Source organism: Bos taurus, chromosome 7 (genome assembly GCF_002263795.3).
Source record: "Bos taurus isolate L1 Dominette 01449 registration number 42190680 breed Hereford chromosome 7, ARS-UCD2.0, whole genome shotgun sequence".
Lineage (NCBI taxonomy): Eukaryota > Metazoa > Chordata > Mammalia > Artiodactyla > Bovidae > Bos > Bos taurus.
In genome coordinates this window covers 24,941,557-24,948,294 of record NC_037334.1, presented here as the reverse complement: position 1 = coordinate 24,948,294, position 6,738 = coordinate 24,941,557, and positions in this window count along the sequence as shown.

Below are 6,738 nucleotides of genomic sequence, written 5' to 3'. Positions count from 1 at the left end.
GAATGAGTAGATTAATAAAGATAATGGGATATTTTTTCCTCAAAAAGGATCATCATCTTGACTGTTATTTTTCTTTTAAACATTTTAGGAATAGATATTTAAAACACTATGGTAACTTGAGTTATTTAATATTAAAATGCTTATTGAATTTATATTTAACTATTCTAATATAAATATTCAATTGTTCTTTAATTTTTATGAGATAATATTGGCTCCTTTATATTTCATGCTAATAAGAAAAATGAATTTATGATATATAATTTGCAATTTATAGACTTCATTTTTCACTCAACAGTGATATTTTTAACCTCAAATACTTTGTTTCCTACTTTAAAGCCCCCAGATTATTTCTATTAAATGGTATTTCTCTGGAAATAAAAGGTTACTCTTGACAAGATCAAGAAAAATTTCATTGACTAAAAGGTAATCTGCTCTAGATAAAAATAAGAAATTTAATAATATTCACAGAAAAATACAATGGAAACTTCCTAGCCAATATTGAGATTTTTTAATCTAAGATTCTTAACATGATCTCCTTTAAGGAAGGCTGCTTCAAGTGGTGCTCTTAAAAATACAATAATGGTTAAGAATGTACTGTTTTAAACTAGAATATGTATAATCTATTAGGAGATACTATGAATTGACATGCTCTGGTTTATTTTAGAACTACTGCCTATTGCTACTATAAATCACAATATGTTTTCAAGTGTCAGTTCTGATGACAACTGGCAATATGAAGAAGCTAAGATTCACCTAACTGGAAACCAAGTGACTTTAGGTCTATGACTGTGTTTATTTTGGCTCCTAAAACAAAATTATATAAACAGGGTGGTTTATAACAAACATTTTCTTATAGTTCTGAAGGCTGAAAAGTCCTAGGTTATGGTATCTGCAGACTTGGTGTCTAACGAGGGCCTGCTTTGCTGTAACCTCACGTGGTGGAAGGGTCAAGGAAGCTTTCTCTGGTCTCTTTTATAAGGGCACTGATTCCATTCATAAGGGGTTTCCCCTTGTGTCCCAATGACCTCCCAAAGTCTCACCTTCTAATACCACCACATTGGGAGTTTGATTTTCACCATAAACATTTTGGAGGGACAAAAGCATTCAGACCATAGCAGTGGCATTGCTGTGAGATAAGACCATTGGGTATCCCTTGCAGGCAGTATAACCAACATGGCTAATGTTTCTTGTCTTATGTGCTATTATTCTTCTTTTACTTAGTTTATTGGGGAACATAAAAATCAACATCAGAGGAATCTAAATGAAAGATTAGAGAGAAAGATATGGTTAGTCAATAAAGTAGCTGCTCTTTCTGACTAATAATTTTTTAACTTGTTGGAAATGAATACCTACCCAAGTTGGCCAAGAAGCCTGGTACCATTCACTGATTTTCAGTAAAACTAAAAAAACTTGAGAGCTCCTTTCGAATAAACTTCATTGAGGGATTCTATTACATGTGTGTAATTTGTGTGTGTGTGCTTAGTCGTGGCTGACTCTTTGCCACTGCATAGGCTATAGTCCCCCAGGCTTCTCTGTCCATGGGATTTCCCAGGCAAGAATACTGGAATGGGTTGCCATGCCCTCCTCCAGGGGATCTTCCTGACCCAGGGATCGAACTGACGTCTCCTGTGTCTCCTACATTGGCAGGCTGATTCTTTACCACTAGCACCACCTGGGAAGCCTGTGTGTAGTTTGGGGAGCCCAATCATGACATTTTTATTACCACCACGAAGTTCCTCAATCCCATTTGCAGTTACTCTTTCCTGCTGCCCCAAGCATCAGGCAACCACTCTAATATGATACTGTCAGTTCTAGAAATTCATAAACTGGAATCATACTGTGTATGCTGACTGTCTGGGGAGGCCTTACAAACAGCTGTGAAAAGAGAAGCAAAAAGCAAAGGAGGAAAGGAAAGATATAAACATCAGAATGCAGAGTTCCTAAGAATAGCAAGAAGAGATAAGAAAGCCTTCTTCAGCGATCAATGCAAAGAAATAGAGGAAAACAACAGAATGGGAAAGACTAGGGATCTCTTCAAGAAAATCAGAGATACCAAAGGAACATTTCATGCAAAGATGAGCTCGATAAAGGACAGAAATGGTATGGACATAACAGAAGCAGAAGATATTAAGAAGAGATGGCAAGAATACACAGAAGAACTCTACAAAAAAGATCTTCACGACCCAGATAATCACGATGGTGTGATCACTGACCTAGAGGCAAACATCCTGGAATGTGAAGTCAAGTGGGCCTTAGAAAATATCACTACGAACAAAGCTAGTGGAGCTGATGGAATTCCAGTTGAGCTATTCCAAATCCTGAAAGATGATGCTGTGAAAGTGCTGCACTCAATATGCCAGCAAATTTGGAAAACTCAGCAGTGGCCACAGGACTGGAAAAGGTCAGTTTTCATTCCAATCCCAAAGAAAGGCAATGCCAAAGAATGCTCAAACTACCGCACAATTGCACTCATCTCACATGCTAGTAATGCTCAAAATTCTCCAAGCCAGGCTTCAGCAATATGTGAACCGTGAACTTCCTGATGTTCAAGCTGGTTTTAGAAAAGGCAGAGGAACCAGAGATCAAATTGCCAACATCTGCTGGATCATCGAAAAAGCAAGGGAGTTCCAGAAAAACATCTATTTCTGCTGTATTGACTATGCCAAAGCCTTTGACTGTGTGGATCACCACAAACTGTGGAAAATTCTTCAAGAGATGGGAATACCAGACCACCTGATCTGCCTCTTGAGAAATCTGTATGCAGGTCAGGAAGCAACAGTTAGAACTGGACATGGAACAACAGACTGGTTCCAAATAGGAAAAGGAGTTCGTCAAGGCTGTATATTGTCACCCTGTTTGTTTAACTTATATGCAGAGTACATCATGAGAAACGCTGGACTGGAAGAAACACAAGCTGGAATCAAGATTGCCGGGAGAAATATCAATAACCTCAGATATGCAGATGACACCACCCTTATGGCAGAAAGTGAAGAGGAACTCAAAAGCCTCTTGATGAAAGTGAAAGTGGAGAGTGAAAAAGTTGGCTTAAAGCTCAACATTCAGAAAACGAAGATCCTGGCATCTGGTCCCACCACTTCATGGGAAATAGATGGGGAAACAGTGGAAACAGTGTCAGACTTTTTTTTTCTGGGCTCCAAAATCACTGCAGATAGTGAATACAGCCATGAAATTAAAAGACATTTACTCCTTGGAAGGAAAGTTATGACCAACCTAGATAGCATATTCAAAAGCAGAGACATTACTTTGCCAACAAAGGTTCGTCTAGTCAAGGCTATGGTTTTTCCTGTGGTCACGTATGGATGTGAGAGTTGGACTGTGAAGAAGGCTGAGCACGGAAGAATTGATGCTTTTGAACTGTGGTGTTGGAGAAGACTCTTGAGAGTCCCTTGGACTGCAAGGAGATCCAACCAGTCCATTCTGAAGGAGATCAGCCCTGGGATTTCTTGGGAAGGAATGATGCTAAAGCTGAAACTCCAGTACTTTGGCCACCTCATGCGAAGAGTTGACTCATTGGAAAAGACTGATGCTGGGAGGGATTGGGGGCAGGAGGAGAAGGGGACGACAGAGGATGAGATGGCTGGATGGCATCACTGACTCGATGGACATGAGTCTGAGTGAACTCCAGGAGTTGGTGATGGACAGGGAAGCCTGGCGTGCTGCGATTCATGGGGTTGCAAAGAGTCAGACACGACTGAGTGACTGATCTGATCTGATCTGATCTGATGCTGGCTTTGTTTGCCTAAGTATGCTTTTTAAATTTGTCTGTATATTTGCATGTTTTATAGTTTAATGTCTGGTTTTGTTACTGAGTAGTACTCATACAAACTTTTCAGTCATTGATTTACCTGCTCATGGACACTGAGATGATTTTTAGTTTTGAGATAGGAAATATCTATAACTGTCAGAGAAGGCGATGGCACCCCACTCCAGTACTCTTGCCTGGAAAATCCCATGGACGGAGGAGCCTGGTAGGCTGCAGTCCATGGGGTCGCTAAGGGTCGGACACGACTGAGCGATTTCCCTTTCATTTTTCACTTTCATGCATTGGAGAAGGAAATGGCAACCCACTCCAGTGTTCTTGCCTGGAGAGTCCCAGGGACAGGGGAGCCTGGTGGGCTGCCGTCTATGGGGTTGCACAGAGTTGGACACGACTGAAGCGACTTAGCGGCAGCAGCATAACTATTTGTGTATATAACTCTTGACGTAGCCACGTTTGTATTTCTTTTAAGTAAACAGTTGGATGGAATTTTTGAATCATATGGTAGGTGTATCTTTAAAAGAAACTCTCAAATGACTTTACCATTTTACATCATGACAAAGTTTCAAATTTCAGATAGTTCTACATTCCCATCAAAACTTGGTAAAATCAGTCTTAAGGTTTTTAACCTTTCTAAAGGTGATATCTTCTCATTGTTGTTTTAATTTGTATTTTCTTGATGACTATCAGTGTTGAACATCTTTCTTGTACATACATACTCATGTACATACAATACATTTGGTGAAGAATCTACTCAAGTCTGTTACCCATTTTTAAATAATAGGGTGTTTGTCTTATTTTTGAGTTGTAGAGTATAAATTGTCAATATTTTCTTCTAGTCTAACATGGTTTTCCCAATGGTGTTTTTTAAAGAACTGAAGGTTTGGATCTTGCTGAAGTAAAAATTTTTTTATTTTTATTTTATTGTTAGTATTTTTGTATCTTGTGTAAGAAATCTTTACCACTATTCACTAATATTTTCTCTAATGCATAATTCTAAAACTTATGTGGTTTAAATTTTTGTTTGGTCACAAGATATCTCAAATGAAGTTTTGTGTATGCATGAGGTGGAACCCGAGGTGGTGGTTCTTTTTTTTGGCTGTGTACCGTACAGCTTATGAGATGTTAAATAGCTCTCTGAACCAGGAATTGAACCTGGGCCCCGAGCTGTGAGAGCAGGAAGTCCTAACCACTAGGGAATTCCCTCTTTTTATTTTTAATATAGTTTCTGCAACATGATTTATTGAAAAAAATAGTTTTTTCCCTTTAGAATTATATTGGTACCTCGGTACCAATGTCAAAAAGCAATTGACCGTATATGCTTGTGAATTTATTTCTGGACTCTCAATTCTGTTCCATTGTTCCATTCTATACTTTCTGGGAGTTTGGGGGAGACTGTATTAAATCCATAGATAAATTTGAGTAAACTGATATCTTAACACTATCAACTTCCCTTTCCTTGGCTGCTAATTATATTTTGCTCCCTTAGCTGGACCTTAAGGTCTGAAGTCACCTTCTGCTCAAGGAGACCTTGAGAGATGCTGGACAAAAACTCACATCACTTTTCACCATTGGGCTTCACTATCTTCACACTCTAACTAAACACATTCTCCTTACTGAGCAATGGCCTAGGAAGAGAACACCTCTTTTTTTTTTTTAAATAATTTTCCTAGCAATGTGTGAGATATAATCAGATATCGCTATTAAAAAGACAACCAGTGAGGCTACATTTCAGTTTATAATAAATTTAATCAACACTGTTTTTTAATATCAGTCAAATGTACCCATCCTCTCTAACTTCACTCCCTCAGTCTCTGTCCCAGCTCTTAGAATTACTTGTCTGGTTTACTGGTCCCTTAGGATCTACTCTGGAAACCCAGTAATTCATTTTCTACATAGCAGTTATAGACAGGATTTTAAAAAGGAAAATGTTACTACTTGGAGTGTGAACACTTGTAATCTTCCTCTGTATTTAGTAGTGGAAATTATTTATAGATGTAAGAATTGAGAGAGGGAGGAGGGGGAAATATCCTTGAAAGAGAACAAAACATAACATTATGAACAGTTGAGTTTTTTATTCCTTGAACCATACATTGCTAAGGCTTCAGACTTCTCTTCACAAGGTACAGTTGATCCTTGAACAGTGTAGAAGTTACAGTTGCTAACCCTCTGCTTATAACTGTATAGGCAGCCCTCACTATCATGACTTTGCATCTGTAAATTCAAATTCAGCCAACTGTGGATTATATAGTACTGCAGTATTTATTTAGTGAAAAAAAAAATCAGATATAGTTGGACCCACACAGTTCAAACCTGTGCTGTTTAAGGGTCAATTGTGTGTTCTGTGACTCAGTGAATTTTTCACCATCTCTGCCCCACTTCCAGCCTCCTTGTTCCCATCTGATTTACTCAGCATCTTCCCCATTTGTGCACACCTCAGTCTCCCATAACCACTGCCACTCTCAGCTTCATGAGTTCCTTGACAGATTACCTGGCTTTGGATTTATCATCTGGGACACTGCCTTCAGAATTACCTCCTTTTACGAACTGCATGTCAGTGACTACCTGAGGACGTCCTTCTACTACATTCAGCCTAGGTTTCCAAATTAGGTTTCCTGGAAGTTAAAAAATTACAAAATAACTTCTCTACAGTTTAGCAGGGGTGGGAGGGAACCAACTAAGCTATCGTGCATATTGTCAACATTTATTTAGTAAATATCTATTGTACATTTAATATGTGCCAATTTTCAGTGTTGGATATGCAATAACTAACATATTAAAGTAGTTTTCTATTTTTAGCATGCTTTCCATATGCTGGAGGATATAGTCTATTACAATAGTGAGAGAATTTCTATGGTAAGGAAGTATAGAGTGTCATTACAATACCTACTTGACATACATATCTCAGGTTAGGAAAAATTTCTTGGGAGAATAATTGAAATGAGTTGGAGTTAACAAGG